General features: G+C 33.6%; 1 protein-coding gene across 16 annotated transcripts in view; it reads left to right on the top strand.

Moving 5' to 3' along the window:
• Positions 1-26,434, top strand: part of BAZ2B (bromodomain adjacent to zinc finger domain 2B) — a 287,601-nt gene that overhangs the window by 53,883 nt on the left and 207,284 nt on the right. For all 16 annotated transcript variants that reach the window (XM_025039212.1, XM_015596525.2, XM_025039211.1 and 13 more), the window contains exon 3: positions 3,433-3,800. The gene's annotated coding sequence lies outside the window, so the exon portion shown is untranslated. The remainder of the gene's footprint in view (positions 1-3,432; positions 3,801-26,434) is intronic.

Below are 26,434 nucleotides of genomic sequence, written 5' to 3'. Positions count from 1 at the left end.
CCTAAAAATAGATGCTGCTTTAAAAAAGAAAGTGCAATAATTGAGTCTGTAGTGGTGGCATAATTAGTCTATGGGATAAGAAAATATCATATATAGAAGTTCAGAAATAATTATCAGTCATATTGGTAAAGATCTGTTCGACCATTTAATTTTACAATTCGGCACATGGTGAATACTAATTTAGATGATGATGTTAGGTAGAAGACTATGCGCTATAGGAGCCAGATTGTTTTATAACTATGGTAATTATTACCCCCCCAACTCTATGACTATGTTGTAATCTCTGAGACAATCAAATGTGGTAACATGAAAAAAGGGAAAGAATCATCTTAAAAAATAAAGCACAACTTTGTAGTATCAAATATTGGAGTAATTCAATTTTAAATTTGTAGTATAGCATTATTTAAAAAAATCAGTTTTAAAAGTATAGATTAAATTGGAAAATTAATATATTTGAATTACCAAATAACACATTATTTTAGATATATCTTAATGTAAAAATTGAAGCTTTTATTGAAATATAGGAACGCATGTTAAGAATTTTACATATCAATCTATGTGTTTTTAATTTACTAACTTTTGGTTTGTATTTAACTGCATTTCATTTTTGAGAATGTTGCAAAAATATATTCCAAACTATATAAAGAACCCTTGATGATAATTATATTTTAAAAATATTTTAAAGACACTAAATCAGGTTCTTCATTATCACTTTTATCCTTCATTCCAGCATTTTGATGACATTCTTGTTACTTCATCATTCAACCAATTAAAAGACAACTTTGTGTTGTATGTAGCTTCAACTTGAAATTATATATACATACTTTTAAAAATTTTTTGAACTGTGGTTTAAATTACTCAGGAGAATGACAGAAATTTTTAATATGTTTTTATACAAGTTAATCACTTTTATTACATATGTACTATTTTTTTCTGTTGATTAGGATATATCCAGAGTTTAAATTGATAAATGACATATTATGTCAAGTATTTTTCCCACAGGTTTCTTCTCTAAAAACTAGGCAATGTAAATTAAATATCCTTATGAAACTTATTGTTTGGAAAATCAATGTGCCATCTTTAAACTGAAATTATTTCAAAATATTGGAACCAAAAATTGAACTATGCTTTGCAGTATATTTTAAAAAGTATTTAAGTAATATATATATATACATATATCCTTAGTTATCCAAATTACGCTAGTGAGCCATTTATTTCAAGAAAAATGTTTTAAAAGAATTCTTTATGAAACCGAGACAACTTGCATCGAGCCCCTTTTTATCCTTTTAAAATTTTTTGAATGTTTCAACAGTTATTCTAGTGATTAGGCAAAATGTCAGAAATGGATTGTTGAAGTATTATTATATTTACATAGAAAAATCAGTGAAATGTCTTGTTTACTTCCAGATGTTTTAAAATACTGTGAGGAGTGACCACTATTATGTAAATTGCATGAACTTTTTTGAATGTTACATTGGATGGAATTATCTAAATGCTAGCATTCACGCTTACATTTTAATCTGTATTTTTCTTTTGGAACATTATTAGTAAATTTTGAGATGGCAGAACTGTTGACCCAATCATACATGTACAGAGCTTGGCCTCCGAGTTAATTAAATATGAGTTAATAATATATTAAAGGAAATTATTGTCTTTATTACAGTTATTAGGTAGTTACTCAAATTATAGCTTCAAAGGAATGCAGAGCATGGAAACTCAGGATTAAATTATGCATTTGAACCTTAGGCCAGCTTTTACTGTACAGACAGTTTTCTGCTAAGAGAGAAATTGTATGTCATTGAAATTAAATGCTTTTCTGGGGATGGAAGGTTCCAGTTTTTAATGAAATTACTGAGTGTGGTGTAGTGAAATGATTAAAATCTGTATTCCGGGAATGTGGCAGGGAAAAAAAATCAATAAGTGCTAGCACAGCTTTGCTGCTCAATGTGATCCTGAGAATGAAATAAACTACTACAAAAATAATAATTAAAAATATATCAGCACATTAATTTATTTAGCATCAGTCTCCTGAGACATCATCTTCACTAATTTTTAGCATATATTTTACTATGTAATGAGCAGCCTTCTTTTCAGATATCCCTATTAGACTGGCAGTATTTCTGCCCTTCCCCCAGTGCTCCTGCATTGCAATCATTGTACTTGCACTTATTATGTTACAAATGACCGAGGTAAGGCTGACATTCTCAGTGCATGCGAAAAGACCTAGTCTGCCAAGCTTTCTTTTTTTTTTTTTCCTAATGAAGCAGCTTTGTGAAATCTCCCCATGTGTTAATACTAATGAAGATCCTCCAGCACAATTAAAATCACAGCCAGTGGCTGAAGAGGAAACATAAAACAATAGCGTCTTTTAAGATACATTTATCCACATTTATATGTACAAAATATACATATATGGAGTTATTTTTTCTAAAGTTTGCCTTTCCCTTGCTCTTCATCCTGAAAATTAAATTATTCAGTTTTTAATTATATGAACTTTGAGACTTTAATGTGTTGTGGGGAGAGGGGGAACTGTACCTCAATGAAAATTTTTAAAAATTGTCTTTTTGGGTGTTAACCAAAGTAAAGACTCTTAAAAATCATTTTTAGGAAAATATGGGGTATGTTTAGAGGATGGAATGTGGTGTACTTTACCTTCAGTTTAACTTTACTGGCTTCAGGATGTTGAATTGGGGAGGGGGAACAGTAGAGTTAAAAACAAAGTTGGAAAAGATTCTGGGGATAGACAAATAGCATACCTCGTGTTTAGTTTAAAGATGGAGCAAGGGGCTACCAGTCTTAACTTGGTATTTTAAAAAGTATTCAGTTCTTATAATTAGCTATCCCCACTCCCTTTTTTTTAACTTCAGAAATTGCGGGGGGAAAAACCGCTATTGAGATTACCTTTTAAATTTAATTTATAACTTTAAAACGGTTTACTATTTTAACGTGTTGTACTTAAATTTTAACTCCGTGCATAAAATTACAGCCCGCTTAACTTGCCCGTGTTAGGGCAGTAGCGTTTAACTCCGGGATCATCTTGCGTCCTGCTTTTTATTTTATTTTGATTTCCAAACATCCATGAATTCTTGGCATATTAATTTAGTTGGCTTGTAGACTTCAACTGAATTCTGAGTTTACGGACAAAAAACTTTATGTGGAATTGGTTAATCTATGTTCCCTGTATGTTTACGTTTTTGAAAAATTACGTCTTCGATCCTATTTTCTGTCTTCACTTTTAAAAGCAAAACAAAACATTTAAGTTTCTTAACTTTTTCCTGGGACAAGGAAGGGTGCAAACTCAAAGCTACAGTATTCTTGGGAGGAAGAAGCAACCCCCCCTCCCTCCCTTGGCTCCTTTAGGAGCTGATAGGTCATTTATTATTGGAACTGAAATGGTATAAACAATTCTCTCTCTTTTTCCCTTGTTAACAGCAACTTTCATTGTTAGAGAGAGGAGAGAGAGAGAAGCCTTGTTGGTTGACGTCACTTGGTTCATGAAGCCTTCGCCTAGAAGTGAAGCTGCTGAACAAACCTTGAGAAGAATCATCTCCTGCTTCAATCTGCTGCTGGATAGGAACTAATCAGAGAGCGAGAGGCGGAAGACGGAGAAGGAGGGATTCAAAGAGCTTTCCCGATCACAAATCTCACCTCCACTCCAACTCTGTACTTTTCTTTAAAAAAATAATAGGAATAAGAAGGTGCTGGGGTTTCAAAAAATAATAATAATAATAATCGTAACCTTCAACCATCTGGGGAAGGCAAAAATCCCATCCACCGCAACTCTCAGTTCGAAAGTAAAGGTGAGTTACAAATCCTCGGGTGTGAGGGGTGCGGGTGAAGATGAAAATTCCAAATGTTATAAAGCCGGTTTCAAACAGAAAAGGAGAAACTACGCTCCTGCGAGCGGGGAAGACTCTGGAGTTGCTATCTCCAGGCGCTCGCCCTGCCCGCCCTGCTCGCCCTGCCCGCCCTGCTCGCCCTGCCGCGGCTGTTTACCCTCGCTGGTCGGTGTGTCTCTTTGTTGTGCTGGCTGCAAGGCTGGGGTGGCGCTCAGGGTCCCGAGTGGAGTTTGGGGGAGCAGGACGCAGAGATGCGCGGCTCTGGGTGGGAGGTGGGGGGTGCGGTCTCAGGAGAATGTAAACTTTATTCCTAGCTGCCAGTGCGGGACTTCGGTCCAGCAGGGCCGCGGGCCGTGCCGCCGCGGCGCGGGCAGGCGCTGCCGCCTTTGTGCCGGCCGCCCCACTCGGCCGCCGGCTGCGCGTCTCCTTCCTTCCTTCGGCTTCCAGCGTTCAGGTCGCTGCCAACAGTTTTGCTTCTTAAAAAAACAATCTCTGGCACTGTCAAGATCGCTGTTTCTACCCGGGAATATCCGCAGCTCCCCCCTTTCTCAGTGGGGTAGTTTCAGGATTACCCCCCCACACACCCCCCACCCCGCAACAATCCGCCTACTGCTGCCCTTTTTTGCCTCCGCCCCCTCTTTCCACCAGGACTGATTAGCTGCGCCTGCCACCCCCACCCCCCAATTCGGGCCTCTTTCAGTCTTTGCCCGTAGAGCTTGCAGCTCCAGAGTTTTCAGAAAATGAGCTGGGGGGTGCGGGTGGGAGTGGGGGCAGGTGGGATTGGGAAAAATACCTGGGAAGAGCTATATGTCAGTACACAGAGGGTTAGAGAAGCATAGTTGTTCCTACAGTAATGTCTGTCTCCTAGCAGTTCTTCCGCGGGAACAACCTCCAGCTCTCAACTCTTCTTCGCTCTCCTAAGCCTCTTGTCGCTCACCCTCCCCCCTTTCCCTTTCGCGGCTCCCCTCCGGTTAAAGTAGTTCCACGAACCCCAGAATTGGGACTTGGGAAAGGAAGGAAGAAGTGTTTGGAGAGTCCGAGCTGGCTCTCCTGTTTGGGAGATTTTCTCTTCTTTTATCGCGCTATGTATTTATCTTTTGTGTGTTGCTTCCTTATAAAGGGAGAAGCAGCTGCAGTCCTTGGCCGAGTTGTCGAAATTTATCCCTTTGTGTATATTACAATATCCTCCATTTTTTCCCTCTGCCCTCTAAACAACAAGCGTTTCGCCATCTTGGGCAATTTTTATTCCCAAGTCGCGCTCTTTTTTTTTTATTTTTGAGGAAGGGAAGGAAGCCTTAGGCAAAGTGTGTCTGGATAAGACACAAACTTTAGGGAATGTTCAGGGGGCCCAGTGACGTCATGTAAACTTTATCGAGAAATTGTCCCAAGAGTAATTTTTTCGCTTAATTTTCCCCCTGTTTTAAAGGACCGTCTAACTTAACTGGTTAACGATAAGTTGTGCTGTTAATTTTTGTGTTCTGCTCTCAAAATAAACCTTCAACGTATACACATTTTATGGTTTGGTAACAGGTGGAAAATTATGTGCAAAAAAATATAAACTCTTATAGTGTCATTTGGTATTCACCTAGCTTTCGTTTACGTGTGTTTTATTCCTTAAAGGTTTCAAATGTTATTTTTAGTCAGCGTATTCCCTTTATTATGTACTTGAATCTCTGCTGTGGATTTTTCTTTTAATCAGCTTGGTTCATATTTACGTATACTTATTTTAGATTACCTAGATCCTCTTTTGTAATTAAATGTTCTATTTTATACATATTTGTTTACATTTTGAAAATATATGTTGAAAAAACTTGGAGTTACTGTATACTTTTGAAATTTAAGTCAAGCGATTAAGTCAAGCGATTGGCAAAAATGAGGAGGTTAGTTTTTAAAAGGCAGAATTGATTTTAAAAAATATTTTATAACTTCAAGCTATAAGCTCTGTCAGCCATTATGAAAAGATAAACAACAAAAACTAGTGTTTAAATTTGCTTGTCTAAAATAGTTTTTCACCTCACAAAAGTTCAGTTGGTCACATGATCAAACTTAATGATACACTGACTGGTATATAAATAAGGCACTGTAAGTTGAATGGGAAAGTGGAATTCTGTCTCCTGTAGTCATTTGCAGTCAGCATATTTACTTCTAACAAGGACATGAAACTGTCTGTATTTAATTTGCATTCTCTTTGTCTTCTGGGTTAGGGAAAAACATTGACTAAAATTAACTCAAAAAAAAGCTAATGGAAACAATTCTGGATATATTGAAAAGGTTGATCTAACACGTAAAACATGTTGTATGTGGTATGGTTTTTATCTCTGTTGCAGTCTGGTGTTATCTGCTATGCTATTTATCTAGGAATTTACTTTATGTAAAATGCTATATAGAAAGCTTGACTGAATTGAATGTCTGCCATTTATGTGAATTGTAGGTAGGTGAAAAATGTTTAAATAGTTGAAAGCACATAGAACAGATGGTTTTAAATTATACATGCAACAAAGGACTAGAAGATTTGGCAGATTATAAATGGCAAGCAACAGAGGATAAGCAGTTTAAGAAAATGGTAGTTAAGTACATTTGATGTCTCACACTTATTGTAAACACTGTATATTGTCAGTGTACTGCATAATCAGTAATTTGGGCAACATTTAGGCACTTAATAAGTTTAAGATAGAAAAAAGTAAGATTTTACAAATGTTTGAAATGAGTGGTTGGATGTAAAATTTTATGCCTGTGATAACAGTTTCCTTTTTTTTTTTTTTTTTTTTTAGAAAATCAAATTGTATGTTTTAAAAATAGGAAGCTATTTATGAGAACTTAATATTGTTGTATTCATATAATGGTTTGGAGAGAAGTAAGAGTAGGTACATATTTTAAAATCCAGAGAGGAGTATATTTACTGTTCTCATATGTTAAACTAATGCTTAAGTATAGCAGCGTATACCCTTTCAAGCACTACTGAAAAATATTTTTAGACTATTCAGTCTTGGAAATGCATTTATTAGAATGCCGTTGATAATTTACTAAATAGTTAAATGAAAGAAGGATACATTTTAGTATTAATTTTTGAATTTTGTACATAACCTGATAATGATTTTACTTTGTGAATATACTCTCAATTTTAAAAATGTAAAGATTTTTTATGTAGTTTTGCCTTTCTAGAAGAATCCGAGTAATTATATTTAGCATTTTCAAAAGATTTAGAATAACAAAGTATTCAACTTGTTATTCAGGAATTTGTTTTTATTTTTATAAGCTATTTATTTAAAATGCCTATAAGATGGTAATGGAAACCTTGGAATTTTAATTCTGTTGCCCTTTCTCCTATTTCTTTGTTTGCATGTTTATTATAGAACTGCAGTGTAAAGGAGCAGATGTTTTGCCAAACATCCTGATGTGTTGCATTTTCTTATGGGAGTGCATAACTGTTCCTTCTGATGCATCAACTTGACAGCTGGTTGATTTCATGGAGCTGCTAAGAAGCCATTAGTGGTGTCATTGAATTGAAACAGAACAGTCACTCCCAGCTTGAACTGCAATTGTTAATGTCTTTGTTGCTACTTTTGTGTTACTATACAAGATGTAGGATATCACAGTTGCATGAAAGTTCATGTTTTCTGTCTTATCTCCTTGCATTAGTCAATGTATATGTTAGAACTTGATTACTTTGAGGTTTAAAGATTCCTTAAAGATTTTAAATTACAGTTTCTGAGTTTTTGACCTACTCCTAAAAGACATGATTTATCACAAACCGAGTAATGTGGTAATTTTGACTCCTAGGTAAAATTATATCATCAAGTTTTAACGATATTTAATATACTTCATATCCTGAGGGATTGATTAAATTACTTTATTAGGTATTTTAAGAGGTTTTTGATTATATAAAGTTAAATATTTCATACCATGAGGTTTTAAAAAGATTGCTTTATTTAATAAATGTTTACTCATTTGATTAAATATTTCTTTAAACTTTTTCACAAAATAATCAGGAAAAAATTATCGAGGAAATGGGCAGCTTTGTGTTTAATTTTTTTATCAGGAGGTAAAGATACTATTAAATAATCGACTAGTAGACATTTTAAAAATTGAAATAATTTTTATTGCATTAATAACTTTTATTGATATTTTCAGCAAACTGTGGTACTAAAATTGTGTCAGATCTCATTCCATTGGTGCTTGAGTGTTTTCTACTTTTTCTAATTGCTGCTTTTTTTTCCTTTGGTGGGAGAGGACATAGGAAAAGAGGAAGAATAGTGATAATCCCAACAGAAAATAAAAGCACATTAAAAAATTGGTTTAAAAAAACTTTAGGATGATAAGTTCAAGGATAAAATGTAGCTTTCCACTCTTAGATCTTTTCTAGTCCCAATAGTTATTGATTTCTTAAATTTTAAATCATTAAATACATTATGCATTTAAGCAGTTTTCAAAGAACATAAAATTTATAACATTTCAAATTAGTTTACCTTTTAAATACTTAGAATGTGAAATTGATGATTAGAATATATAATTGACTGAGTTAAACCTTATTAAAAAGACTTACTATATGATATAAATAAATTTTTAACACATCATATACCGTCGAGTGATTCCAGAATTATGATTTCCTGAAGTCATGTTTATGAAGATGCTTTCCCTTTAAATAGAACATACATTACTTAGACCGTAGCTAAGCTTATATTCAGATAATATGCTTTCTCAACCTTTTAACATAATAGCCATATAGTTCCTTAAAAAGAAAATCATTAGCCTATGATACAATTATTTAGAAATATATTTACTCATTTGTTTCAAGGCAGATATTCGCTTAAACTAAATTGTGGTAAATTGAGTTATATATTAAATATAAACTTTTTTAAAGGAATCTCAATGCTTAGCTCATTTTTTAGAGATAACATAATCTTAATTTTGCAAATAAGTATCGCATAAGTTAGGAATTTTTTTCTCATTGGATTTCTTAAGGGAGGGCAATTTTTAACAAAAGTTATAAAAAGTTTAAACTCTAATTTGAAAGTTTTTCTGTTGACCATATCAACTTTGAAGTTTTGGGCAATAAATATTATTAATTTACAGTTATATATGGAATTATAAAATATTGGCAACATCTTGGCTGAAAGAAAAATAACATGAATTTACAGGACCTTAAATCTATTTTGAATGCTTTGTGGTTTGTGGCATGTCAGTACAGTTTGAGATGTAAAATATTTAATAGTCCTGATATGTGTAAGTTGAACATTGAGTTTTTAAAATTAGGCTTTTATAAGAATATAAGTTGAAAATAATTTTTATCACATATTTAAAAATTTATTATACGAGATAGAGTGTTTTCAGTTTGTTTTTTTAAAAAAATCAGTGCTTTTAAAATAGTTTTCATAATTTATGAAATTTGGCTTTTTGAATAGTTTTCATTTAAAATAAAAATCATTAGCAAAGATACTAATAATGAAGGTAATGTAGAGATAAGAACCTTTACTAATTTTGTGTGTTCGCATGTATGTATAAGAAAAAATGAGCATTTGGTTTGCAAGTAGTTATTGCGTTGGTACTTAAGCTATGTGTAAGACGTACATTGTGTGTTTTTCCTGTTTTCTCATAGCACTTTTCCACAAGCATGCACTCATTAATCAAAGACGGTGCACTCCTGCTGAGGGCAGAGAGGTTCATCAAATTGGCAGTCAGTTTGGTGTAAAGAACGGTGTACTGAAGCTCTTAACTCGCTGGGACATAAATAAATCTAAGGTCTTTGTATGCAAACCCTGGAGGTTAATACTGTATAATTCAATGTCCTGTCTTTGTTTTTATGATTGATGTTTTTAAATGTTTCAAGTTTGATGCAAGTCTTCTAGTAGGTCAGATCTGACAATCCGATTGGCTGAAGTAAGAAAGCATTAGGTTGTCAGGACTTTGAGTATGCTGCAGAGATTTTGATTTTTTTTCCCTACGAGATCATTGTCATATTGCCTGAGCTGTTATAGGAATGTACCAATGATTGACATCCCCTGCTGTGATAATGGACCCAGTGCATGAAATGCCAATAGTTTGGTCCTATTTGTTCGGAAGCTCACCGCTATTTGTATCCTTAACAGAGCTAACATGTAGAACAAGCAAAACTACTGGGATTTCTCTGTAGAAATAGTGCTGGGATTTGGCTTTAACATGAATTGGTTGCATATTCATAATTTAAGAACAGCTGGTTACACCAAGCACATAGTCATTTGCACGCTATTATAAACCATTCCACTCACACATGGAGCCTGTGCTTGGTGGATTTTTTTTTTTTATTGATCTACCTGCATTTAAAATCTGGTCACTGCTGCCACAGAAGCTCTTCATTTTAGCTGTGTTTGCAACATAAAACAGCTTCAATTTTAAATATTTAAACTAAATGCTGAATAAAATAAACTTTGAAAGAACCAAGTGTAAAAGGTCAATAATCCATTATATTTCTCATCTTCGCCTAAACAAAAGAAACTTAGATTATATAATCATTATAATTTTTGGAAAATGTTGTTTTATGATTTTGTCCTTATATAAATAACTGAATTATCTTTAATTTGAAAATATTGTTAATTATGTTTTACTAGTTATGTGTAGATTTAGGAAACAATACAAGCAATAGATTGTGATTGATTAGGCTGTAAAACAGTTTCATCCAATACAGAAAAGTGACTACTACTAGCTTATGAGTGGTAAAAGTCAAAATACAAAGGAAAATCAACAAGACATTATAATTGGCTTAAAAAAAATGCTAATCCTAAAAGTAGAAAGATACTCTAATGTTTTAGAAGCAATCTAAGGAGAAGTCTCTCCTGCTTTTTGGGTTGCTTCTGGAATATTAAGCTCAGCTGTGCTCTTACAGTATTTAAATAATATTTGTAAGCTAGTCCAGCTATTTTTAGTTTCCTGCCTGTTATGTGTGTAGTGGGGACTGAAAGGAGAGGAGAAAACCTCTATATCCCAAGCTTTTAGTGAGAAGAGTGGTAGGAGAAAATGTTAAATGTGATTTCAGATCTCCTTGTAGGAAGCACAGGCAGCTAGCTCTGCCTTGATTTGTGTATGTGAAAATAAGTGGATCCCTGCGTGATCTACAATGATGGTGATTATGCTGAGCTTTCCTCACAAAGTGTTAGGTTCACATGTGCATGCATGTGTTTGTCCCCACACTAGATGATAAAGTAGCTTTCAGCACTTCAAGGTTGAGTACCAGTCCTAAGAGTACATTTTACTCTTTCTTGGCTTCACAAATGGCTGAATATGTTGGTAATATAACAGAATATATGGCCAAATTTAATCTAGCTGATAGTAGGCCGTGCTTTTTTCTAAATAATAAATTCAAAGGTTATTAAAGGACGATGTGTTACATTTTACTTTTGAGTTGCTTAGGATAATTATATATACAGTTAACTTGCCATTATTTGAGGTTATAGTAGTCATTTTGTGAATTATTCTATACTTTTTACTTCTCTTCTCCTTTGACCATTGTCTTTTCAGTTATTTCCCTGCTCTTTAGCATATCCTCACAGAATAAGCTGAGGAAATAAAAGAAAGTAAAATTCAAATCAATCTAGTTTCCCTTCCTCCCTCACTTCTTAATAAGATCAGTTGGAAAATCCTTAGATTTTCACCAAAATGAAGGTTTGGGATTTTGTCTACCTTTTCTGGTTCTCATTACAACATTATATTTAGGAAAAAAGAAATATGAGGTAATGGACTCAATTTTTAAAATATTAGTAACCCAATGATGGCTAAAACAGTTGAAAGTTTAGCCATTACTTGAAAAATGAATCAACTCCTTAAAGACAACCACAGGAGAATCACAGGTATTTGATAACACTTACTGTCCTAGTGGTAATAATAAGGGAAAAGGGTGGCAGCTACCTTCATTAAGTTTATACTGAAAGCTGTCTTGAAGCAGCTTTAGTATAAACTCTTGAGCTGTGAATAAAAGTTTGTGAAAGCTCAGAATGGGGCAGAGATAGCTTCTGGTTGGAATCATGAGAAAAGCCTTTTTGGTTTAAGTAGCATTGAATTAGACCGAGAAGAATGCATAAACTGAATATTCAGAGATCAGGAAGTAAGAATTTGAAAAACAAGGACAGTATGAGTCCACTATAGGACAAATAAAGTTAGGTCTATTAGGCGTCTGGAGTGGTTCTGCAACGATTTTGAGGTCACCCAGATCAACACCTCTTCTCCTATAAGGAAAAGAATGTTTTGGGGTCCTTCTTTCTCCATTGCTTTCAAAATTGACTGCTTGGCATTCTCTGGAAAAGGTGGGTTAATCAGTTTCAATTCATCCATTTCAATGATAGGTTTGTTTTTTGTGAAGGCCAGGTTAAAACCGACAAAACTGCCCTTTCTGGTCAGAGTTATTTAAATACTGTGTTTCATATAAGATTAACCAGAACCACTCCCTTCTCCTTCGCTCTTTTCCTGTGCTTTTATAAATGTTTTTCCTTGAAACCTAATGCATGGTCACACCTGTTAACAACATTGAGCAGGGGGACCATCACCTGTTTCTCTTTTCTCAATTTGGTGATGAGGAACTAGCTTTCCAAGGGGATTTGATGACTGATGCAGAAAACTCCTTTACATCTTTTAGTTCCTTTGGATGAAGACAGACACTGGCTAGACTGCTAATAATAGGATTATTCATAAGGACAAAAAGCAACAAAATATATAACACCTATTTTTAATTACATTAGTACTGAATTTAACTAGTAATAGAAATCCCACTAAAAATAGAGAATATGAAAGGAAAGATTCAAAACAATTCAAACAAATGTACAAGGTCTTAATTTCCAATGCTTAGACTTTTCCTAACTCCCTTATTGCTATAGTAAGATAATGAAATTTGTTTAATTTTCCCTATTTGCAATGTTTGATGAACATTTACTTGCAAGAGATGTTCAGAAGAAAATCTTAAAACTTTTGTGTAATCGTTTCAGACTTTTACCTTAATTATTTTACATGATCATTATTTTATATATGGTACGATAATGAGTTTTGAGGTAAATAAAAGGTGGAAATAGAAGGCTATCTCGTATCTGAGTTTAGAGAGGAGCCATACTTTTATCTTTTCTGGTTTCCATGATGACATAGTTGTTAAAACATACTTTTGCACTTCTTTGGGAAAATGAATAATGTTAATATAAACTATTATATAAGACATAAGAAGCAGCAAAGCCTGTCTTGAACATTTGAAAAAATCAGGGAGCAGCCTATAAGTCACAGGATGATGTGTGTCTCCTTTTATGGGTTGTTAGTGCAGCATACTGAAAGAAACAAGTTCTGCAAGGCAACATTAACTGACAGGGTTGTGGGTCAAATCTCTATTTAAAAGAGGGGATACTGCAGAGCTAAAGGAAGTGTTGATAAGAAGTGGATAGTAACAATAACAAGAGGAGACAGTTTTAAAAGGCAGCTTTTAAATGAGGATAAGAGGTGTGGAGCATTGTTATTGAGTCCTCTTGGAAAGTATCAAGATTTTATTTATCCATTGTGGTCTAAATATCTTAGCATTAAATTCCTGTCCACTGTCATTATTATTTTCTGCAAACTTGTTGAGAAAATAACTCTTATCTATAATCATACTTTGGGGATTTGAAGTAGGAAGTTAAAGGGTTGGTGAAGGGCTGTGTAAACAGTAAACAGTTGGTCCAGGAAGAGAACATGTAGTAACTTTGGCAGGTTAGGTAAAAGCTCTTTCCCCTTCCCTTTCCAGAAAGTCTGTTCATAGATGTGCTTGCCAAAACTCATAAAAGAAAAGAATTTGTTTAAAGAATGTGTAAATGCTTTTGTACTATGTGTGAAATGGGAGGGTAGGAGCAAGGCATGCTCAGGGGGAAAAAAAAAAGCTAAATAGAAGGTGACCAGAATTTTCCTTTTTTTTTTTTTTTTTTTTTTGCTTTTTTAATGTAGTACCTTGAATTTGACCTTTTTCATTTTAATGTGAGACACCTTTTGTGAAATGAGTCATTTTTGTGTGATTTATTGCAAATATTTTCTTTTTTTTTAGGTAGCATTTGATATGTTACAGCTGAAGTCTAGAGGTACCAACTAAATTAATTACATGTACTTGGCATGTTTGTTTCTGTATATATGATCTCAGCACTTCAAAAGTGAGCTAAAAATAGTCCTGTAGTTACCCATGAAACAAATAAAAATTACTTAGTAATTTTGCATGTTTAGTACTATTGCAATACACTAAATAATACTCCCATATTTGGCAGTAGTGATTAGTTAAATAAATTGATTGTTAAATTGAGGACAAGAATCAGGTCAGTATCTATTTCTAGAAACAATTCAAGGTGCCCAGAATAAAATGCATGGCCCATAATATGCTCAAGGAGTTCATGCTTTACTTAAAAAGGATGTATGTAGAGAGAAGTCTTATCTTTTGTGTTTTTAACTCATGAACATTTAGTATTTATGTTAGGAAAAAAATTGGGTGTGGGGAAGGAAAACTAATTTTAATAGCCATCATTTCCTCAATGAATTTATGCTATAGGTAGGATACATAAGTCAGGTGCTGTCTGTTTCTGGGTAGCTCTCAGAGTGAGCATCTGATACTAAGTGTGGCTTTTAGGCCTTAATATAAATATTTCTTGTGTGTCATAGCTTCTAAATGCAGGACAGCTCTGGGTGTCTGGAGCTAAATAAATGACATCTGCTTTAATGCTAGCAGTGGAACTGGCTGTGTCGGACTTACTGAGAAACAGTATATTCTTCTCCAGTGTGGTCCATGTCAGGGATAATACTTTCTAGATCTTAATACAACCTACTCAGTAGAAACTACCCATACTCCCCCATTCCCAATAAGACAAGTCTCTACTGTATATGAAGGTAGCATGGTTCAGGATAGTTCATATGCTTAAGTGGTGTTATTGATATCCCTAAAATGTAAAAAAAAAAAAAAAATGAGTTTGGGATTAAAGGGGTTCAAGGAGATGGTGAAACTTCAGCTGGATTTTAAAGGAAGAAGTAGATATTTTATCTTAGAATAGCAACCTGAACAAAGAAGAGAATGGAGAGAAACCTACCGAAAATTTGTTTGAAAATAATAGGAGATAAGTTTAGGGGAATTTGAGTTAGCTAATAGATTTTTAATCAGAGGTGTGATATAATTAAAAAGTTCTTTTAGAAAGATAGAGTTGAAATTAATCTGTTAAATGGGTAGAAAAAAGGGGCTATCAAGGCCAGTGATTTATTGCAGAAATTGGTGTCAGGTGGTAATGACTAGACTAATAGCAATGTGAATGGGCAGAAGGATAAATACGAGGTATATTATACTTTAAAGGAATGGAATTGAGCTAGTTTGGGGAGGTAGGAGATTGTATTGCCTCACCTTCAAATCTGTTTCATATGACTAAATAACAATATTTTGATGTAGTTGAATATTTCCTTCTTTTCAAATGATGAAAGTGAGAGCTAGAGAGATTGGCTGTGGCTTACCACTTGCCAGTAGTTACATATTCTTTTTAATATATCATACAGTCTTGTGACGAGTTTAGCTTAAGACAGACTCTTATCTGCTTTTTTAAAACCCTTCTACATCTCTCCTGGTCTATCACATTGTATACAGATGAATAATCACATTCAGTTAGCCTAATATTTTTGATTTGTGTTTGTGTTTATTCTGTATGCGTTTATACCACTGTCAAACACCATTTTCTAAAAACCACTGGGAGATAGGAGGCAGCATGTTCTAAACATATTACAGAGATACCATACCTGTTATGGATCCCTGAATGTAGACCTTCATGATTCCATGATTTTTCATGGGATGTAACCTGCATACAATTCTTATTTCCCCTGTTTATGCTTGGTAAAATCTGCTTATTTTCTAATACCCTTGTGAAGAGTTACTTTTCTGAAATCTTCCCAACACTCTACCTCCCCACAGGGTTATCTGACTGTTCCCTTGTGTCCCAATAGAGTGCTAATAGTGGAGCTCGTGGTTTTGCATACAGATATAGATTGATTGATTCCTTCCTACCTTTATAAATAATGCTCCAGTGAACATTTTTAGGCATAATGCTTTTTAATCTGTTGTTTGACGTTGCTTCATAGGATAAATTCCCAGAAATGTAATTTCTGGGTCAAGAGCTTGGGATAGTTTAAGACTCTTAATATATGTATTATGAATTTGGCTTTTGAAAGTATTGGGTGAGTTTATATCTTACTAGCAATATATAACTGTACCTATTTTATAACACTTTCTTTGGATTGGGTAAATTTGTTATTTTTAGTTCTTGCCAATTCCATTGCAAAAAAAAAAAAAAAGATGTATCTTATTTAATCTACATTTCTGTGACTAATTAGAATGAGCATTTTTTGGTATCTTAACCTTTCTCTTTTGTCATTTATTTTTGACATTTGCCTGTTATTGCATTGAAATCTTAGTATATGTAAGCTATTTGTCAATTCTAAGTATTAATGATAGTATGCTTTTATTACATTTACTATAATTATTTTGCACTTTTAATGTTTTTTTATTTACATAAATGTGGAAATTAACTTCAGTTCTTTAGATTTTTAAAAATGTATTCTATTTTTAAAAATGTATTCTATTTTTAAGCTTAAAAATGTCCTCCTCGCCACAGTTTTTATAGCCACTCTGATATTTTTATTTTATCTTTTGACATGTTATTCTTTGCCATTCCTTTTTGGTAGTAAAACTGTTCTTTAATGCCAATGTTAAGGTTCAACTTCCCATCAACACTTCTTATATATCTCACATTTCCATTTGTATACTCTCAAATCTTTATTATAAAGAATGTTGAACTAGATAACTAACGGTCAACTTTTTAAAGCATTGTCAGTTTTTTGTTGGTTTGTTTTTACCTCCTGTAACATAGGATTCTTTCTTAAAAATATTTAGATGCTGATGGTTTTTAATATTTGGGATAAGCAACATGGTGTACTAGGCAACAGGAAATATAATTCAAATATGTTTTCTCCTAGAACTTTTGTTCTGAATCTCTTGAGATCTGTGCTGTGGGTGCACCTGTTATCTTATGTTTGACGGTCAACCTTTGATTTTTAGCAGTTCCCCTGCTTCAGGGAGAGCCTGACATACCTGCAGATGGGGAGGGGGAGAATGACCACTCTCTAATACTATGGATTATGAGTTTTGTATGGTGAACCAATGCTTACTTATGTCTGCTTATTTAAATTTGATCATCACCTGCAAAACTGGTTCATTTTATACCCTAATGACATGTTGAGGAATATAAAACAATGAGGCCAAATGGTAGCCTTTGATGTCTTTTTGCTATGTGAACATGAGTCTCAACTCCTGTGATCCCCACTTTTCATGCAGGCCATCCATGTCCCTAAACTTCAGTTCTACAAGTTATGGGTTGAGACATATCAGAATAGTCTCATTTATTTCCTAAAATCTATACTTTGTAGTACTCTTGGGGCGTATGTGTATAGAATCAGAGTCTTGTTATCATGTTGTTATTTTCCCTCTGGCTTCTTTGATGGTATTTCCCTCACTAGTTTTGGTTCTTCTTGGTGGATTTTGGGGAGGGATTATGTAAATGGTGCTATCTTAGTCAGATTTTAAGACTCTTTTCATATATCTAAAAACGCTCCTTAGAAGTGGTTGTACCATTTTGTTCTTCTGTCACTGAACTTTGAGACTGCTTTTTTTCCCATTATATTCTTAATGAGGATAATTTTATTTTAATTTTAATTTACATATTAATTGTTACAGATAATCATGTTCTTATATTGGTTTTTGAATTGTTTAGAAGAAATGTTTTTGGTAAGAATTTTGGAGGTATGTGATCATAATAATCTTTAAGATTTTTCTTGGTCCTCAAAAAAGGCTGGTCTTATTGTGAGGTATGGCTGATTATTTTTATAGGTGCAGCAAGAATGTTATCTATATAGAGCTCCTTGAGTTTATTTTGGCATATCTGGAACCAATACACTACAAAATTAACTGTGATTGTAACTTTTCTTAAGGAATCTCATCTAGGATATTTAAAATCCACTGTTGTTTGCCTTTCTCAGGCTGGGAAAGCAAGCCCAGGACACTACTTGATTTTACTTACTATAGAACCCTTAAATGTCCCTCAAATTCCTTAAGGTTCCTAGCCTGCCAGGGAGTGAGTGCTTTTATCACTTGTAAGGCTGAGTCCCTGTAAGCCAGGGACAAGGCCAGTTTTCCTAGGCCTTTGTAGGCATTGGATCCATAAGTAAAGTCAACCTTAGTTCCTTAGAAGGACTGTGTCATACCTGTTTTAATGAGTATTGTTCTCAGATGTGACACTCTAGGTAAAACTTTGGTTGCTCAATAGGTTTGTCCAATTATATCCTGATGAGAAGGAGGACAAATTATTATTGAATCTATGCAAATATTTTAGTGCCATGAAAAGGAGATTCTATAAAGAGTTTCTGAATTCTGAGGGTTATTGAGAATCATATACTATTTTTTTAAATTATTATTTATTATTATTATTTATGCCTGCAGTACCTGGTCTTCCTAGGTGGTCTCCCATCCAGGTACTAACCAGGCCTGACCCTGCTTAGCTTCCGAGATCAGACATCGGGCTTGTTCAGGGTGGCATGGCATAAGACCATAGACTATCGCTCCACTGGGGCACAAACCCAGGACCTTCTGCTTGTAAAGCAGACATGCTAACCGCTACACAATATGGAACTAAGTCCCAGATACTATTTTTAAATGTTTCATTTTGATTTACAAAAGCAGAGTTTACAAAATTGTGGTTATAGATAGCTTCAGAAGAAAGAAAATAAAACATTAAAACAATATCAACAATATTCCAGTCAAATAAACTTTCTATCATCAGTTCATTCAGTATTGTGTAATTGTTGTTGTGTTTTTTTTTTTTTTTGGAGCTTGAGTCAGCTGTCTATCGTTAGGAAGGTGTTTGCTTCTAAATTAAAAAGGGCCCTGGAAATCTTGACTCTAAAGATGGTAGGAAAGTTGTTCGAGAGATGTATCCCAGGAGCCTGTATTGATAGTCTATTCTTTCGAGTATTAATAGTTTGAAGTACCAGGTGCAATCCTGTTCCCAGATTCTGAAACCCTTTTGCTATAGACACAAACTCTGACCTGTAGCTTGTGGCAAAGCTTTCATGAAAACAGAGTAAAACAAAAGCCATCTGTGGAAAACAGAGACCTAATGGCTGTGGTTAATTTGTTAACTCTTAATTCGTATCAGTATCAGGATGGAGGAGTGTAAGATTTTCTTTTTCTTTTCTTCTTCTTCCTCTTCCTCCTTTTTTTTTTTTTTTTTTTTTTTTCAATACACTAGAAAAGAAAAGCTTTATTGGAAGGGAAAGTGGGCCTGAGTAAGAGAAGCGTGGCTCAAAAGGCCTAAAAACTTATTTTGGGATATAGGATGTAACTATTTCATGAAAGTTTTGGTCAGTATTTCCCCTGAGAGGAAAAATATAATGGACAGTGAGGGCATTGCCATAAATCCAGGGACTTGTAACAAAACGAAATTTCTGAAATATTTGTGTTAATAACATTTTACCTGTACAAACTTAACCTAGAAAAGAATACTTTTGCAACATTTCCAGTGAGTGCTTACAGTAGTAACGTATCTAATAAACCTAATTCTAGCAGGTTTATATATTCCTGTAAGGCAAAGCAACAATTCCTTTTAAAGTTTTCTTGAGGCACACTGGGAAAACTCAAAGATAGTTTTAGTGTAAAATATTGTAAAAAGTTTTATATTTTCTATATTTAACATATAATTAGGAGAATGTGCAGAATTGAGAATTGTTAGACTTGAGGCTTGATTATAGTAGAATCATGGGTGCCTGAGAAGCAATAATTGGATACCTATTTAATCAAAGTAGCGATAAAAATAAACAGAAGATATAGTTTTGTTGTGTTAAAAAACAACAGTTCAGTCAATTTGAATGTCTAATTGGTTTTATTGAGTGATTCATGAATCAGGCAGCATCCTGTCGAGCAAGTAGAGCTGTACTCTGAGAAGCTGTACAATATGGAAAGCTCTTGTAGGCAGAAACTGGATGGAGCAGAAACTGGATGGGACGAGAAAGTTATTAGCAAAAGAAAAGAAAGGATTGTTCGGGCAAGGTTATTTTACCTTAGGGCAAGACAATAGTCTTATCAGGCAGATTGTCTCAGCTTCCTTTGGGGAAAATGGAGGGGGCCTATGTGACAGTTCACCTCATTGCTGCTGACCAGAAAATTCCAGACTGATTTAAGATTACATTCCTGGAGAAGGTTGAAACTGCAATTAGGTCAGCTATTAAATCTAGATTCAGCGACGTGGGTGTTAGTGTTATGGCTATTAGCACGAGTGACTCCATTTTGGGCCTGTGATTTTCTCTTTAACAACTGATTCATGAGTAAAGAGGAATCTTTATTCTATTCTTTTCTTTACATAATCAAAGACTTAATAAAGTCAGCATAAAGCACAGAAAATTATTCTGGTGTGACACAGGATTTCTGCTATTTAGGCACATTACATTGAAAGTATAAAATACCCTTTCATATTGAAGATGAGGGTATTAATCAGTACCCTAAGGAAGCAAGCCCATCAGCATTGAGTGAAGTTGCTAAAATTTAAAACATTTCATAGCTTCTTTTTAGAATTGGCTATTACAAATTAAGGCAAAATTCACTTTCTAAGTTAGGTTCTTCATATCATCTTTCACATTCTGGAATAAATGGATACTTCCCTCGAGGTCATTTATTCTCTCGAATGGAATCTATGAGGTCAAAACTATTTTCAAAACAATGGTGAGATGTTATTTGTGTTACTATACGTAATACATTCATCTTTGCTGTCTTCAAATGTATCAGTAAATATTTAATATCAATTTTAATTTGCAATATAATAAATACCAGTAGCTATAATCCACATAAAATAAAAACTCTTTGGAGTCATCAATAAATTCTAAGAATGGAAAGGGGTCAGGAGTCCAAAAAGCCCTAGAATCCTCCTTTTAGGACAAAGCTCTTTATATCCAGTTGTACTTTACTGTCACTCTTGCTCTTAGTGGTGGTCTCCACCACTCATATTGATTGTAACTTTTAGCCAAAATAATTTCTGTTTCAGAGAAGAATATTTGAAGTGGAAAATTGAGAACTGTCTGCCACACACCAGTCAGTGTTTTAGCAGACCAGCAGAGCCACACATAACAACTTTTTATAGCCACACATATTCCTTTTATATCTTAAAGTGGCAAAAATGAACACTTTTCATTAACATGACCCAGAACATAGAACACTTGTCAAAAGTAAAATAAGTTAAAGTATATAAGTTTAAAACTATGCTTAGTAATCAGTGTTTCAGTATTTTATTTTACTTAAAAATTATCTAGGAATCTAATAATTATCATAAAGTTAACTCAATTTCATATCAGCCAAAGGGTTTAGGTTACCTAAAGATCTTGAAAATTATCTTCAAGCTGTCTGCTAGAAAATATAGCTATTCTTGAAATAAAAATTTGCCAGAGTAATGATTGAATTTAGTTGAACACAGGAATTTATATTTTTCAAAATTGTAAACATTATGTGGGATTCATGTTAGCTTGTTTGGTTAAATCCATAACTTTTTTTAAACCAAATTTATTAAATTAGATTTGCCTTAATTATGCAAACTTGGGTTCTTAAAAGGTCCTGACTTTGTTTTCTGATGTATTTTTTGTTGTTTGATGTGCATTTAAAATATTTCATATTATAAGTTTAATTTTTTGTTGTCTGATGTGCATTTAAAATATTTCATATTATAAGTTTAATTTCTTTATTCTCTGATAATTTCAGTTTAAAGACAACGAAAGGTCTAGAACTGGATGGTGGTGATGGTTGCATAATATTATGAATGTACTTAATACCACTGAAATGTACATTTTAAAATGGGTAAAATGGTAAATGTTATGCCATATATATTTTGCCATAGAAAAGTAATAAGTAAAAGGCACAGGTAACGTGGTAAGATGTCCTACATAGGACATTAGTAATCTTTTTTTTGCCTCTGCTAAATTCTGTCACAATTTTTCCTCTTAGCAACTTTCTTATATAGAGGGGTAAGATTCAGATGCATAAAACTAAATGAGGTACATTACAGATTGTCTGTAGATAAAGATAAGATGCAAAAGTTTGGCTGAAGTTTTCAAGTTTTCACTTGAGGAAAATTGTGGTAGATAGGATCGAAATGTAGATTTTGGACACGCTCTTTGTTTTCTGATGTTTATAGTTAATACATCATGTTTCATAAATGAACATTTGTTTTCTTTTTATTTTTTCAGTTGTCATATAGAGGTGGGAGCTTAAATTTTTCTGTTTCCCTTAACAGTAGAGCAAGCCCTTTCAGTATGAGTTTTGTCCAAACTGCATTACATTTTAATGATTTGCTTTGTCATTTGCTTTATTTTCTCCAGGCAAGAAATTCTTAGAGTTGAGGAAATAAAAAGGTGAATGAAATATTTTATCTATTATCTAATTCTGTTTAGCAAAAAAACTGTTTAAAGTTAAGCAGTTTAAAACAAATATTTATTACTTCAATTTTTGTAGGTTTGAGATTGACTTTGGTGGTTTTAACTAAGGGTCTTACATGAGATGTCTGTCAAACTTCCAGTTGGGACAGCAGTCATATCAAGCAAAACTCAACTGGGATTGGAGGATCTGCCCAATCCCAGGAGGCCTCAGATCTTTGTCACATGGTCATTTACATAGTGCTGCTTCTGACATGGCAGCTTGCTTCCCCCAGAGCAAGTGAGGAGAAAGAGACAAAGAGACATTTTGAAATCACAATGTTGTGTGAGAGGAAGAACAAAAATTTAAATGTAAAGCCTGGAAAAGAATAAAAAACTTAAAGGGTCTAATAAAGTCATAATTTTGGATACTCATATATTTAAGATGACCTCAAATATACTTAGAAAATCTACTGAAGAAATTTCCATTCCATGTTAATACAGGTTATATGTATTACCTTGGTATAAAAAATATACATATATATGAAAGGTTCATATCAGTATTAACAAAAGGTTCATTTTTTAAATGTAGTTGCTTTGATTGACTTAAAAAATCATATTAGAACCAACTGTTTCAAAGAAAATCAGAGTCTAAAATGAAGTCCTAATTAGTATCTCAAAATATGCTATCATTTTTTAAAGCCTTAATTCTAGTACTGTGAATTTTGCATGAGAAAGTGAATTTGGGCACTTGGTGATTTTAGGTTTTTGTTTTGTTTTGGTTTTTGGCCACCCACAGTGGGAATGGAATGCAGTTTTTAGAAAAGTTATAAATAAAATGTAAATACTTTCTTATGATAACAATCAATGGAGGAATTCTGCCCTGGCATGCTTGTCCCTTTGAGTATCTTTAAGATTGTGTGAATTGTGATTTCTTTCTTTCTTTTTTACATTTTAGATTATTTTCTTAAAATTAAATTACTGTATATGCCATTCAGTACTTGACTCTCCCCACTTAAGTTACTTTAAAGTATTTATTTCTGTTTCCTGATTCGACCTTTGTTACCATAGAAACAGAAGTAGACCAAGGAACTTGAAAGACAGCCAGCAACTGAAACTAATGAGCATTCTGACTCTTCACCTGTAGTGAGATATGTCCCATTACAATTCCTGTTTCAGTAGAAATAAGAGAGCAACGTAAGGCTACTGACTAAGGGTGAAAAAGCTTGGAACTTAACTCTCATTTGCTTCCGACTTGTTCATTTTCCTAGAAAGCTATTAGGAAATAGCTTTTCTAATAGCTTAGACAAGACTTTTTCATTCTTGTGAATAGTTAGCCTACTATCCATTCCATACTGTTATGTACCTTTAAATGTTTGTAACATGCTTTTGAATCATAGGTGTTAAAATAATACATGTCTCCTGGGAAATGAGATTTGATATTACTTAATGTAAGCCTACTGTGTTTAAAATGTTTTCACACATATTAAAGTGAGCCCTGAAAAATAGATAATAGATCTTAAACTCTGAGAAGAAAGCATTAAACATATTATTAAATATAACCAGACTGCTACTTGTTTATCATGTCAAGAAGTAAATGTTTTAAATAGTTAAGTTTTAAAATATAAAATGTTATTTTTAAGGTTATTTTAAAAAAGTACTTCTTTGCATTTTTAATTTTCTTGAAATGTAGATTATTCCCATAATGTTATTGACCTTAGACAGATAGACAACCGGATATTTCTCCTGGAAATTGGGTTTACTTGGGAACAACAAAGAATTGCAATTTGGGACATGTGGTCTAATGACTAACTGTGTGCAAATCCAGAGAACCAAAGGTGAAGAAGCTCTTTTATGGACGTGGGAGGGGCCGTTGTAAATGGAGAGTCCATTGGAGGAAACTGAAAGTTTGAAGTATAGTGACTTTTCATAGTCTGAGTATAGCAGTATCCCATTGGCTGAGCTGCTACTGGGCAAGGAGAAATCTTTTCTTTCTCTTGCTGAGGTAGTAATGTAGCATCACCTCCTGTCAGAGATGCAGGGTACATCTCTTCTGTTGGGGTCAGTAGTGTGTGTTGAGTGACACATATGAGAGGTTTTTTCCTAGCTTCCCGACTCCATTTTAAATGAGTTTTCTATTTATTAATTTTCACATTGTGAATAGATATACTATTAGAGATTGCTAGAAGTTTGCTTCCTTTAATTATTTTCCTTTTTGGCAATTAAATAGAATACTTTTTGAATTTTTTTTTTTTATTTTAGGAACCTATATTAAAGCTTCTTTCTTCTGGTTGTTGCCTTTAAAGTTTTTAATTCCTATATTAAATATATTCCCAAAGAGACATTATTTTTGTTTGTTTTTGAAGGACTTTTAATTGGTTTTCCTTACAGTGGGTGATTAACAATAGTTGCTTCTTGCTGGATATCTTTGAGCATTGTCTTTAGTTCACTCTAAGCTTTGGGAAATTCTTCTTAGACCGCATGATATTTAGTTTACAATCTTCTATAATAATGGTTTTTAAACTATTTTGATTATGCTTCCCTATCAGTAAAAATGTTTTGGACCATAGATCACCAATATACATATATTCATTTATGATATATAAACTTACTTATGTTGCAATATGTAGGATATATAATATACCAATAAATATAAATGAAAATAAGATGAGATAATGACATAAATAGTATCTTAAAATATTTTGCTAATAATGTAGGCTTAATATTATTAGCCAGTTTCTTAAGGTGCACTGAACACTTATGGTAATGGTTGTTTACAATAGTAGATATCTATATTCCAAATAATTTATTGTTAAATTCATAATTATTTTGGGGTGAGAACATACTTGTTTTCTGTTCATAATGTTGCTGATAACTAAGAACAGAAGTGTCAGCTTTGGCATTTTGTGTTGTTTTTTGTGATTCTGTTACTAATACTATATTGTGTCTTAGTATCTTTGGACCGCTATAACAGAATACCATGGACTGGGTGCTTTATAAAGAACAGAAATTTATTTCTCATAGTTCTGGAGGCTGAGAAGTCCAAGATCCAACAGCTGGCAGATTCCGAGTCTGATGAGAGCTTGCTTCCTGGTTCATAGACAACAGCCCTCTTTTCTTCATCGTCATATGGTAGAGGGAGCAAGAGAACTCTCTGGGGCATTAAAACCCATATGGGCACTAAACCCGTTCACGAGGGCTCTGACCTCATGATCTTATCACCTCCCAGAGGTTCTCCCTCCTAATACTATCACACTGAGGTTATTATGATTTCATCATAAATTTTGGGAGGACACAGATATTCAGATCACAGTGTATACAATCCATGTGAAGGATTATTTTTAAACCACTCTTATTTTGTGAAAGTTGGTTTAAAATAGTTAATATAATTTGTAAATAGATCCGCATAGTGATTCTGGACAAGATGCTGACCAAATGAGTATGGATACCACTGTGAGCTGTTCTACACTGTGGAATGCATTCTTTCTACAGGGTAGCTTGGGTACCATATGTAATGCATAACTGCCTAACATTCAACCCCATGGGCAGTACCAGTTTTAGTCTGCATATTAAATATTAGTGTTTATAGTTAGCAAAGTTTTCTTATTTTTCCCCCATAAAAATTAAATTCATTATTATTATTTCTACATTCAAGTAGATCGTTTACTCTCTTTTGCTTATGTATATTTTTCTAAGGTAGAGTGGCTAAATATATTAAATTTGTACCTTATATTTAAAGAAACGATTTTATATTTAAATTTTACATATATTTTAACTTTTAATGATGCACAGCAACTGTTCTCTATGGAGTAGATGATTTATTGCAAATAAAGTTGAACAAAGTCACAAAAGTAAGCAGGAGTTCTTATCTCAGGGGAGAATTATTCACCTAAGAGGAATTTTTAAAAACTAGGATGCTTTAATTTGTCATAATGACTGAAGGGAGTTACTGACACTGAGAGGGCAGGACCAGCAATGCTAACCATCTGCAAGGTTTGGAGCAGCCTCATCCCAGTGAAGAATTGTCCCATCCAAGATAATTAGTAGCACCTGTGAAACACTGGGTTAAAGTCATATTTTGAAGTTATTGTTTGCTAAGATGACTCATGATTAATTCATATCTAATATTTTTATACAATAGATTAAAACTAAAGCTCATT

Source organism: Pteropus alecto, unplaced genomic scaffold (genome assembly GCF_000325575.1).
Source record: "Pteropus alecto unplaced genomic scaffold, ASM32557v1 scaffold3, whole genome shotgun sequence".
NCBI lineage: Eukaryota > Metazoa > Chordata > Mammalia > Chiroptera > Pteropodidae > Pteropus > Pteropus alecto.
This window is presented reverse-complemented; position numbering and strand designations above follow the sequence as displayed.